General features: G+C 42.5%; 2 pseudogenes; both read left to right on the top strand.

The window, feature by feature from the left end:
• LOC116458857 (aldo-keto reductase family 1 member C4-like) overlaps window positions 1-13,248 on the top strand; it is a 34,290-nt pseudogene that overhangs the window by 9,691 nt on the left and 11,351 nt on the right.
• LOC116459458 (ADP-ribosylation factor-like protein 4A) lies at window positions 3,745-11,975 on the top strand (annotated as a pseudogene).

Genomic DNA, 13,248 nt, shown 5'->3' with positions numbered 1-13,248 from the left:
GTGGGAACGCCTTTGTGGCATTTGTCACTGCAGCTTCTACTTTATTTCTCACCTCTCCCTACATCAGTTCCAGGTCTCGGTAGGATAAGGCTTTCCCCATGGTCTAAATTTTCAGATTCCTTGGTGGGAAAGGGTATTCTGGAGGCAGTTTCTCCTCTTCTCACACTCTGGGCACTTACAGTTTTTCATCTGTCTTACAGTGTAGGCTGCAGCCTGCCACTTCTTTCAAAGGGTCTGTGAATTCTTTCAGTTTTTCTATTAAGTTCCTGCATTGCTTCTTGGAAAAAAGTTCACAGTGTGAATATCTACACATTATTCTGTCCTTCCAAGTGGGAGGGACATGATAACACTGCCTCTGATCCACAATCTTGGGGAAAAAAGTCTGATCAGGATGATTTTACATAGGCTATAAAATCATAGAGAACTATAATCATATTAGTTTTTGTTATGTCCTGGATGACTTTCCTTAATATCTTATTATTCTGAATCTCAATTGTCCCTTTCACCAGAGTGTGAGGGGGTAAAGTACAAAATAATGGAGCCCTATGAGTATTAAACAACGTATAACTAAAGTATCTTGAATGGAGTTTCATAAATGTCATCATGTTAAAAATGTTATTCTCTTTAATTTCTAAACAACAGGAATAATTATTATTGTCCATTGGGTTCAGTGGATGAGAAAATTAGACAATTCAAGTGTTTTATAAATTCTATCAAACACAATTCAGATAATGAGCATAACTATTGATATCAATTTTCACTTATTGAAAATTTTAATTCCATTGTTCAGCAATTTTACTATTTATGCAATAGATAGTAGTATTTACAAGGATAGGTCATATCAAAATAAAATACAACAAGAAAGCGAATATTTTTTGATAGCAGTCATCAGTTTTGAAGCAGTGGAAAAATGTCTAAATATTAGGTGGGGCAAACTAATAAAACTGGGTCATATTTTTATTCAACACAATTCTTTACTTTTACCCTGCAGCTTTGGTGGACTTTCCATTGACCAGAGTTGGTCCAACCAGCCTTGGAAAGCTCACTGAAAAAACTTCAACTGGACTCTGTTGACCTTTATCTTATTCATTTCCTAATGGCTCTCAAGATTGGCAGTTTGTGAGATCAAACTTCTTTCTCTTCTGTTGTCAGCATGACCATCCTTTACATTAATGGTTCAATTAAGCTTCTTCTTAAGAGGATGTAGGTATTATTACATGAGAGAAGAGTCCTAAGTATAATGCTTAACCCCTGTTTTATTGAATAAATAGTGAAACCTTCCTTCTCTAATATATGATGACAATAGAAGACAATGCATCAACCTCAAAGCCTCTGCCTCAAAAACTCGAGAAAGTAACAGTAGCCACCTTCAAGGCTCTGTCTTAATTGGGGTTCCTGAGTCCATCTCATAGGATGTTCACAGATACAGAGATCCACGCAGCTGTGGTACTCCAAAAAAACTGCTGCACATGTGGTGCACAGTGAGTTTCCATCATCTCTCCTCATTTTAAGCTGAAGTAGATTTGGTGGAATTCACTCTGGGTGAGTCTTAAAAAGGAAACCATAATAGGACCTGAGAATCCTTGCCTTTTTCACTAAGGCCTGTTTCACCATGGAGTTTGTAGCTTTGCTTAGTCATGAATTTCGGTTGTGTATAACTTTTAAATTTATAGAAAAAAACCCAGTCTAGTTTATTATGAATACATTTAAAGATTTGACATAGACTCTAAAAATGTGACCTTTTCTCCATAATTATCTGTGAACTCCAAGAGGTTTTCTGGATTTTTATTCCAGCCTTTTTCATTGTTGGCAATGATAGTTCAGAGGCAGCTCAAGGCTTGTGGTGATTAACATAAGAAAGCCTCTTTCAGTCTTACAACTTTCAAATTAATATTGAAAAGAACTTCCATTTGACCATGTTTAGTTTATGATCCTGCCCATGGACTATCAAGTCTTCAGGGGGATAAGGAGCTCTTATTGTATTTCCAGGGTCTAGAGTACAATTCTATGTTGCTGGATATCAAGGCTTTTCCAGTCAATGAGAGACGTTACCCCAGAGAAAATGATGGGAGCAGACAAAAGTCACCTGTGAAACCCCATTAGACCTGTAAAATGGTTATTTATTAATACATATAATAGAAGTAGGAGATTAAGGGAAGCCTGTCTCCTAAAGACATTCCTTAAAACTCCGTATGTGAAACACTTTGCTCACATCACTTTCCAGAACATTGGGCCACCTTCTTCATGGAGGACTAGTATCCTAAATTATACCTGGGAGCATGGCTATGGGTGGAGAAGTTAAATTGTGACATAATTAAAATGACTGCTTCTACTTCAGCCAGGTGAGAAGCTAATGCCAAAAGATTAAAATGCAAAAATAATATTAGGCAGAGTGGATCTCTGTGCCACATGGGAGGTGAGTGCTTGGAGGACAGAGTACGGAAAAGGTAGACAAGAGGGGGAAACCTGTTTCCCAGCTTCCATGTCCGAGAATGGAATATGCACTACTGGATCTAGAAATTAAGGAGCTTAACAAAGAAGTTTTGCTGAATGGTAAGAAAGAACACATGACTGAAATAGAATAGAGAGAAATGAAGGAGATAAACTGGGGACAAGGAGGACAGGTATTCCTCGCCCTCCATGTGCATTTATCTCTCCAGCTTCCTAAAGAGGATACAGAAATTCTTCCTCCTGTGGTCACTATCCTCTTCTGTTATCCATTTTAATTTTTGTCTTCTTGAGAATCACTGCTATTTTCATTGTCATCTCTTAAAAGTTGTTGCTTTAACAGTTCTGTCTTGCATTTATCATAATCTGCAGCCAACTGCACAAATAATTCCTCACAACCCCTTTCTCCCCAGGTCATGGAGAAGGGTAAGGATGCAGGAATGGCCAAGTCCATCGGGGTGTCCAACTTCAACCGCAGGCAGCTGGAGATGATCCTCAACAAGCCAGGACTCAAGTACAAGCTTGTCTGCAACCAGGTGAGGGGCCTCAGCCTCCTCTCCTTTCTCTTCTCAATGCCCATCTTCCTGTCCTACTGCCTGGTTTCCATTTGTTTTGTTTTACTTACTTTTGTGAAACAAAAGATTCTAGAAAGCAAAGCTTCTGTCTGGAAGAACATGGAGTACCCTCAATTGTACCTCTCCTTGGAGAAGTCTTAGTGAAAAAGGTGCAGAGACCTTCATGCTGAATTGTGTGTAATATTTTGGGACATAAATTTTTATCAAGGAGGACTGAAATGGTTAATCAGAACTCAGGGAGAAGGTGGACTTATCTCAAAGCTATGAAACACCACCAGAGAGTGGATAGGTCAAGACGGAGAAAAATGTGTATAATGATAGAAGGCATGAAAAAAATGGCATGAGCAGTAAATAAGGAGAGTGAGAATGAGAGAAGTTAGGACTATGGGTTTAAATGGGGTTTAGATATTTGAATACTTTTTCTTCGTATCTTTGCTTTCACAGTTCTTGAGCAGGTACTAAAAATTAACTGGAAACAATTAAAGTCATTCAGGTTAGGGAGAGGAAGTTACCCATTTATGAGAGCTGCTTTGAGAGATAAATTGAAAGGAAGTGGGGTTCTACCCCCACCTCTGCCTTGTGTAGAAAAGCCTGCCAATGTTGCCTCATTTAGACCCAGACTCCAAAACAGGAGACTTACAGCTGGATCACTAAGGAAGAGAGGTTCTAAAGCACAAAAAAAGAAAGCATTTCAATTTGGGACACTTACTTGCAGCTGAAAATGGGGAATGGACTATCAGCCTAAACTACTGTCCTGTCCAGCCTGCATTGATTTTAGTCCTCATGAGGTGGGAAATTAAAGAAATAAAGAAAATAAAATTTAAAAAATAGAAATAACCTTTCCTGTATTAGGCTGATTTGTCCCAGAGGCAGCAACAGGCACAGCCCAGACCCAGGAATAGTCTTGATAATACTATCTAAGAAGCTGGAACACAAAGTAATGTGCTCTGGAGACTCTCTCAGCATTCTCTCAACATAGGCAGAAGAAAAACAAACTTTCCTTTGTCTTATGGTATGAGTTTATAGATTGTTGTTCCCCATAACTAGTAACTTCAAGTATTCTGTTTTATCTAAGAAGTACAGCAAAGGTCATGAGAAGCCTGAGCAGGCCTGAACTACAGCTGTCTGGGCACCATAGTGAAGGTTATGAGATAAACCAGTGCAAGGCTCTTTTGAGCAAAACCTAGATAACTGATATCTAGTTTGCATAGCAACGGTCATGTGTAATCCTAAGTTATAACCTGTTACAATTTGATTAACTGCCTTTTTCCTGCCTTTGTATTCCTGCTTTCATGGCAGTGTAAGCCTGCTTCAAGCTAGTGCACCCCCTTTTTGAAGTGGTGTCTTTGTTCTGGGCCCAGTTTTTCTGATGTTAAATCCACTGGGTCTGGAAGTGCACTCAATCAAGATCCTCCTGCTTTACCCTGAGGTCTCTCTTGTCCTCCTGATTCCTGCAGTGTTTCTGGAGGGCCAGCCAGGAGGCGGAGATGACAGGTTGGCTGTCTCCTTTGCCTGTGGGTGGTCTGGGGTCCCCGACCATGGGACACCCATAACTTCAGGTGCCGCTGGGAGAACTTAAGCCCAGAGAAAGGAGCGGCTCTCCCGTGCCCCATTGCTCCACCCCTCACAGGGCAAGCGAACACAGAGGAGTTGCAGGATGATTCCAGGAATGGCATGCTTCCTTCAAAACAGCAGTAAGGTTTTGGGGCCCAAGGCAAGACCTGTCCCATAAGGATGGAAGGGGAGCCTGATCACCTCCTGGGGAGTGACTACTAATCTGACTCAGAGAGGCTGGGGCTGGCAAGAGTGGCTCACCAATTTGGGTGAAACTCACACCCCCAACCAACACAGGATGTGAGAGTGGCTTGCTAAGTCAGTTCAGGAGGAAACTGGAGGCAGTGAGAGTAGCTCACCGCCCCAGCCAGGAAGGGAACTGGGAGTGGGGAAGTGTGTGAGTACCCGTGAAAGAGATGGTTCCAGGAGGAACCGATGTGAGGATTGACGTGTGGGGGACACAGGTCTCTCAGTAGAGATCGTATGCTTTGTGCAAAGTGTAAGACTAACGAGGTGCAATCGGTCTGAAGTGAAAAGAAGAGTGAATGTGTTGCATCATTACTGGGGGGAAGTGAGAGGAAAATCGTCGAAACCCACCCCTTAGGATGTATGTTAAAGAACGTTAGGAAAGGTTTTGCAGGGGATTATGGAATTAAACTGACCCCCCAAAGGTTGAAAACTCTGTGAATTAGAATGGCCCTCTTTTGGTGTCAGCTGGCCGGCCAAAGGTACTATAGATAGGAAAACAACACGCTGTGTGTTTAAGGTGGTGACCGGGGTTGGAGGACAGTCAGGGCATTCAGAGACTCATGGCTGGATGCAGGATTCCCTAGCAGCTCGCTAGGGAATGCAGAATGCTCACAGCTCGAGCCAAGAGAAATCAGCTGTGCTGGCAGGTCTAAAGACTAGGTGAAAAGACACCTTTTCTACAAGACACTTGTCTAAAAGACAAGGTGAAAGCTTCACTGGTAAACACAGAGTTAAAAGGAAAGTCACAGGAGCTTGTAGTGTGAGCCCAGCCAAAAGTGAAAGCTTCACTGGCAAACACAGAGACAAAAGGAAAGCCACAGGAAAAACCAGTTTTGCAAGAACCACTGGAGGGAAGAGAGACCCCATCCTCCCTACATTCCAATCTACCTCCTTTACCAAGGCTAACTGCCGCTGAGGAGTCAAGTCCAAACGGGTACATGCCCCCAGTCTCACCCAAGAGAGAGGAATCAAAACTCCAGGAAATTAAAGTAAAAAGCTCAGAAAGTCAACCAGGCCATCTCAGCTCTTGCCACACCTTAGTTATGGAAATGCCTCTCAGGGAAAGAAGAGGACCCTCACTGGGACCCAAATGAGGCAGCCCAACTACAGCAGCTGCAGAGATACCAGGAGGCACTCCTGCAAGGTTTAAAGGAAGGCAGGAGAAAGGCAATCAATATAAGAAAAACCTCAGTTAGAATGGCCATCATTTAAAAAGTCAGGAAACAACAGGTGCTGGAGAGGATGTGGAGAAATAGGAACACTTTTACACTGTTGGTGGGACTGTAAACTAGTTCAACCATTGTGGACGTCAGTGTGGTGATTCCTCAGGGATCTAGAACTAGAAATACTATTTGACCCAGCCATCCCATTACTGGGTATATACCCAAAGGAGTATAAATCCTGCTGCTATAAAGGCATATGCACACGTATGTTTATTGTGGCACTATTCACAATAGCAAAGAGTTGGAACCAACCCAAATGTCCAACAATGGTAGACTGGATTAAGAAAATGTGGCACATATACACCATGGAATGCTACGCAGCCATAAAAAATGATAAGTTCATGTCCTTTGTAGGGACATGGATGAAACTGGAAAACATCATTCTCAGTAAACTATCGCAAGGACAAAAAACCAAACACTGCATGTTCTCACTCATAGGTGGGAATTGATCAATGAGAACTCATGGACACAGGAAGGGGAACATCACACTCTGGGGACTGTTGTGGGGTGGGGGGAGGGGGGAGGGACAGCATTAGGAGATATACCTAATGCTAAATGACAAGTTAATGGGTGCAGCAAAACAACATGGCACATGGATACATATGTAACCAAAAAAAGCTTTAAAAATGTTTCTATTAAAAATTATATATAATAATAAATAAAAATCTCAGAGATGCTCCAGGGTGCAGATGAGAGTCCCAGCCAGTTTTATGAAAGAATTTGTAAAGCATTTCAGTTGTACACTCTGTTTAACCCTGAGGCTGCTGAAAATCAGTGCACGGACATTTCTAGGGCAGGCTTAGGGAGATATCAGGCAAAAAATTTCAGAAGTGAGAAGCTCCGTAGGCATGAATGATACTCAACTTATTAAAGTGGCTACCGAGGTGTATGTTAACTGAGATGAGGAGGCAAAGAAGGAGGCTGAACAGAGGCTAAGGAAAAGGCTGATTTGCTAGCAGCAGCCCTCATGGGAAGGGAAGCTGGCTTTGCAAGGGGATGCAGATGTGGGTGTGAATGTGGTCATGGAGGTAGCCAGTCTGGACAGGGATTTGAGAGCTGGCCAAGGCTAGAAAAAGATCAATGTGCATGGTGCAAAGGAGAGGACACTGAAAGGATGAATGTCCAGAGAATTATAATAAAAAGAATGGTCAGGGCTAGCCATGATATGAGAAAGCCGCTGGCTGAGGGCTACTGCACCCGAGAGGAACCCAAGACCTTCTGCATGTGCTGTGAAAGGCAGGATATAAAGTGTCAAGGAGAAAGGCTCAAATTTGCTTGAAAGTGTCCAGTATTTGGGCTTCTATATGATCCAAGGGGAAAGATGGCTCAGTAGTGAATGAAAGCAGGCTGTTTGTGTACTTCCTACTCTAACCACCTGGCATCAGATAAGAGAGTTCCTAGGAGCAGCAAGGTTCTGCTGCATCTGGATCCCAAATTTCTCTCTCATGGCTAAGCCATTATATGAAGACACAAAGGGGGGATAGAAGGACCCCTCTCCTCTGGGAGGCTGACCAGGTGAAGGCCTTTAAAGAAATCAAAGGAGCCTTGACTCAGGCTCCAGCTTTAGGGCTGCCAGATCTAACTAAGCCTTTCTTTTTGTATGTCCATGAGCAAAATGGAATGGCCATAAGAGTTCTAACTGAAGCCATTGGATCATGGCATCACCTGGTGGCATACTCATCCAGGCAATTGGATTCTGTGGCACTTGGATGGCCTCCTTGTTTTAAGGCACTAGTTGCCCCTACTTTCCTGGCACAAGAAGTTAATGAACTGACTTTGGGACAGCAACTGACAATCCGGGTACCACACTCCATTTTAACTTTGATGGACAAAAAGGCGCACCATTGGTTATCAAATCCAAGGATGACTCAATACCAAGCACTCTTATGTGAAAATCCCTGCGTAACTTTAGAGACGGTGAGTACCCTAAACCCGGCTACCTTGCTCCCCATTGAGTCAGTGCCAGGAAGCCCCCTTCATTGCTGTGTGGATGTGATAGATGAAGTGTTCTCAAGCCAGAGAGATTTGACAGATTGGCCCCTGGGGGACCTGGACATTGAGTATTTTACTAATGAAGCAGTTTCATACTAGAGGGAGTCCACTAAGCTGGGTATGCAGTGGTGACTTTGGACTCAGTAGTAGAGGTGCAGTCTTTGCCTACAGGAACTTCTGCTCAGAAAGCAGAGCTAATAGCTCTGATAAGGGCTCTCTGGCTAGCAAAAGACCAAAAGGCAAATATTTACACAGACTCTAAATATGCTTTTGCCACTTTGCATGTTCATGGGTCTATTTACAGAGAAAGAGGATTTTTGACTGCAGGAGGGAAAGAAATAAAATACAAGGAAGAAATTCTACAGCTCTTAGATGCTGTGTGGGCCCTGAAGCAGGTGGCTTTAATGCACCGTATGGGGCACCAGAGGGCAGGAACATCAGAGGCAAGAAGAAACAGGCAGACAAAGAGGCAAAGTGGGCTGCAATGGTGACTCCACCTTCTAAAGAGGAAGACTTAGCTATGCCTCTCCTCCAGGAGATTCTCCTCCTGGAGACCCCAAGCTACACTCCAAATGAAAAGGCTGGGTTTGCCCAAGAAAATAGGAGCTACATTGAAAGAGGATGGTAGAACTTCTCTGATGGGAGGCTAGCCATACCTGAAATGGTGGCCCCCAGATTTGTAAAACGGTTCCACCAGGGAACTCACGTGGGAAAAATGGCACTAAAGATATTATTAGGGGGTCATTTCACTGCTATTACACAAGCTGTTTATGAACAGTGTTTAAGTTGTGCTCAGAGCAATCCTTGACAAGGGCCTACCTGGCCCCCGGGAATTCAGGAAACAGGAGCCATGCCCTATGAAAATCTGCCTATGGACTTCAATGAATTCCCCCGAGCAGGGGGCTATCGGTACATATTTGTGCTTGTCTGCACCTTTTCAGGGTGGGTCAAGACCTCCCGCACCTGGATAGAGAAGGCACGGGAGATAACAAAGGTGTTGTTAAGAGACATTATTCTCAGATTTGGACTACCCCTGACTCTAGAATCAGACGATGGACCAGCATTTGTGGCTGAAATAGTTCAGGACTTAAGTTGGCTATTAAAAATAAAATGCAAGTTACACACAGCCTACTGGACGCAGAGCTCAGGAAAATGGAGCACATGAACTGGATGCTCAAGCAGCTGTTGAAGAAATTTTGTCAGGAAACTCACCTGAGGTAGCATCAGGTCTTGCCCATGGTCCTCCTCCGAGTCAGGCGCACCCCCACAAAACAAACTGAGTATTCACCCTATGAGATCTTGTTTGGCTGGCCACCCCCAATCATAAGTCAGTTTAAAAGTGATGTCTGTGAGCTAGGAGAACTAACTTTAAGGAGGCAAATGTAGGCTTCAGGGATGGCCATGCAGAAAGTGCATGGCTGGGTGCAAGAACGAATGCCTGTAAGTCTAACTGACCCAGTACATCCTTTCAAACCTGAGGACTTTGTTTAGGTTAAGAAATGGAATCCAACTACTCTGGGACCCATATGTAATCTTGTCCACTCCCACTGCTATTAAAGTTGTAGGTATCATGCCTTGGATCCACCACAGTCAGCTGAAACTGGCAGCCCAGGACCAGTGGACCAGGCCAGCAGGACCCAGACCATCCAATCAGGCTGATCCTGCGACGAGACCACATTGCCAGTAGAGACAACAACAGCCCTGCTCTGGTCACTCCAGAGGCTGACCAGTCTATGCATGGTGGAAGCTTGAGGAAACAGCAAGCCGTGCTCTAGTCACCCCGGAAGATGACTAGTCTATGCAGGGCCGAATCTTGAAGAGTCAGTCATCTTCAGATGAGTAAATGTGGCCAGAAATCTTAGGCCCAATAATCTTTCTTATATTATTAATTTTACTTTTGTTGTTCTGTCACTTTGGTTAACTCCCTCCTCTGGGAAAACATCTCTTCTGCCCATGCTGGGTATAAGAATGCTACACTTTGCTTTACTTTTGATGATCCCCATATCTATGCTAGAAGAAGAAGGGCCCATAGAATGGCCCTCACTGCATGCACACTACATGGATAAGAAACACAGTAGTTAAGACTTGATCGTACCACACATACTATGGGTACCTGGGCACAAGATATGTTATGGGGGTACCATACCCCTATTTCCATGCTTAATTGCATCATAAGGTTGCAGGCGGTACTTGAAATCATCACTAATGAGACAACAAATGTAATAAACTTGCTGGCACAGCAAGCCACAAAAATGAGAACTGCCATTTACCAAAACAGGTTAGCCTTGGACTACCTCCTAGCCCAGGAAAGAGTATGTGAAAAGTTCAATCTAACTAATTGCTGCCTAGAAATTAATAATAACAAGAAAGCCATCATGGAAATAAGTGCAAGGATGTGAAAGTTAGCTCATGTCCCAGTTCAGACCTGGAAACCCAAATGGTCTCCAGATTCCCTCTTCAGAGATTGGTTTTCATCCTTTGGTGGTTTTAAAACATTAGGGGTAGTGTTGGCTACATTAAGAGGTTGCTTAATACTCCCTTGCCTCTTACCCCTACTCATCAGAAGCATCCAATCAACCATAAAAGCCATAGTTAACATAACCATCTCCACTCAACTAATGACCCTAACCAAGTATCAACCCATACCAAACATAGAATAGCTAACTTGTCATGAAGAACTAAGTAATAGTGATGCCTTCTATTAAATTTCATTTATAGGAGGCATCAAAGAGGGGAATGAGGTGGAAAATTAAAGACATAAAAAATTAAGTTAAAAAAAGAGAAATAAGATTTCCTGTGTTAGGCTGACTTGTCCCAGTGGTAGCAACAGGCACAGCCCAGACCCAGGAATAATCTTGATAATACTATCTAAGAAGCTAGGACACAAAGCAATGTTCTCTGGAGACTCTCCCAGCGCTCCCTCCACAAAGGGAGAGGGAAAACAAATTTTCCTTTGTCTTATGGTATGAGTTTATAGATTCTTGTTCTCCATAACTGGTAACTTCAAGTATTCTGTTTTATCTAAGAAGTACAGCAAAGGTCATGAGAAGCCTGAGCAGGCCTGAACTACAGCTGTCTGGGCACCATAGTGAAGGTTATGAGATAAACCAGTGCAAGGCTCTTTTGAGCAAAACCTAGATAACAGACACCTTGTTTGCATAGCAACGGTCATGTGTAATCCTGAGTTATGAACCTGTTACAATTTGATTAACTGTCTTTGTCCTGCCTTTGTATCCCTGCTTTCATGGCAGTGTAAGCCTGCTTCAAGCTAGCACACCCTCTTTTTGAAGTGTGTATAAAAGTCAAGTGGTGTCTTTGTTCTGGGCCCAGTTTTTCAGATGTTAATTCTGCTGGGTTTGAGTGCACTCAGTAAGGATCCTCCTGCTTTACTCCGACACTTCCACATTGTTATTTGGCATTTGAACTGTTCTGGAAAAACAACTGTCTTATTCAGACTGCTATCCAATAAATTTGTAAATATCATACCTACGAAAGGCGTTGACACTAAGATAATTACAATAACCTTGGAAAATCCTAAAACAGTCACTTTTTACTTCTGGGATGTAGGTGGCCAGGAGAAATTAGGGACACTGTAGAAGTCATATACCAGATGCACAGATGGCATTATGTTTCTTGTGGACTCTGTTGATGTTGAAAGAAGGGAAGAATCCAAAGCTGAACTTTGTAAAATAACTGGGATATAAGAAAATCAAGATGTCCCTGTACTTACAGGTGCTAAGAAACAAGACTTGAAGAACCTGTCTCTCTCAGAAATTGAGAGATTGTTAGCAATGGCTGAACTGAGCTCATCAACTGCTTGGCATTTGCAGCCTACCTGTGCAATCATAGGACATGAAATGAAGGAGTTGAGAAACTCCATGATGTGATGCTTAAAAGAAGAAAAATGTTGCAGTAATAGAAAAAGAGAAGATGAATATGATACTTTTTCTATATATATGTGGAATAGATTTTTTTCTGGTCTGATTTTGACAAAAGGAAGAGTGTCTACTGCCTAGTTTTCCTGTGTGCCCTCCTGGGTGCTACTAACACTTCGTCTTGTTGAAGAATCAGATGCCCAGCTCTGTGGGTTTGTGGAAGATGTGTAAATGCAGTGATGCTTGAAGTCATCTCTTCTCCCTAGCCCACAAATATTTTGTACAATCATTTTGGGAAGTCAAGAAAGTATAGTAAATTGACCAGAACACAACTGTGGAAATTTGACGTTAAGTTTGTGAAATAAAACTTTAAACAGTGACAAAAAGGAAGTTACCTGTTTATGGAGATAACTGGTTTTGGTGGATGAAACCAACACTGAGGAAAACTTAACAGAACATTGAGCTCACGTTGTGACTGCCCACGTCTTATTCAAATGCTCCTCTTTGCTTTCTGTCATCAAATCAACTGCTTAGACATATCTCTTCTGTGTATGGTTCTGTTTTCTTTTTTATTTTATTATTTTTTTCTTTTTTATTATTATTATACATTAAGTTTTAGGGTACATGTGAACAATGTGCAGGTTTGTTACATATGTATCCATGTGCCATGTTGGTGTGCTGCACCCATTAACTCGTCATTTAGCATTAGGTATATCTCCTAATGCTATCCCTCCCCCCACGCCCCACCCCACAACAGTCCCTGGAGTGTGATGTTCCCCTTCCTGTGTCCATGTGTTCTCATTGTTCAATTCCCACCTATGAGTAAGAACATGAGGTGGTTGGTTTTTTGTCCTTGCGATAGTTTACTGAGAATGATGATTTCCAGTTTCATCCATGTCCCTACAAAGGTCATGAACTCATCATTTTTTATGGCTGCATAGTATTCCATGGTGTATATGTGCCACATTTTCTTAATCCATTCTACCATTGTTGGACATTTGGGTTGATTCCAAGTCTTTGCTGTTGTGAATAGTGCCACAATAAACATACATGTGCATGTGTCTTTATAGCAGCATGATTTATTGTCCCCTGGGTATATACCCAGTAATGGGATGGCTGGGTCAAATAGTATTTCTAGTTCTAGATCCCTGAAGAATCGCCACACTGACGTCCACAATGGTTGAACTAGTTTACAGTCCCACCAACAGTGTAAAGGTGTTGCTATTTCTCCACGTCCTCTCTAGCACCTGTTGTTTCCTGACTTTTTAATGATGGCCATTCTAACTGGTGTGAGATGGTATCTCATTGTGATTTTGATATGCATTTCTCTGA

Source organism: Hylobates moloch, unplaced genomic scaffold, assembly GCF_009828535.3.
Source record: "Hylobates moloch isolate HMO894 unplaced genomic scaffold, HMol_V3 SCAFFOLD_2, whole genome shotgun sequence".
In the NCBI taxonomy this organism is placed as follows: Eukaryota; Metazoa; Chordata; class Mammalia; order Primates; family Hylobatidae; genus Hylobates; species Hylobates moloch.
This window is presented reverse-complemented; position numbering and strand designations above follow the sequence as displayed.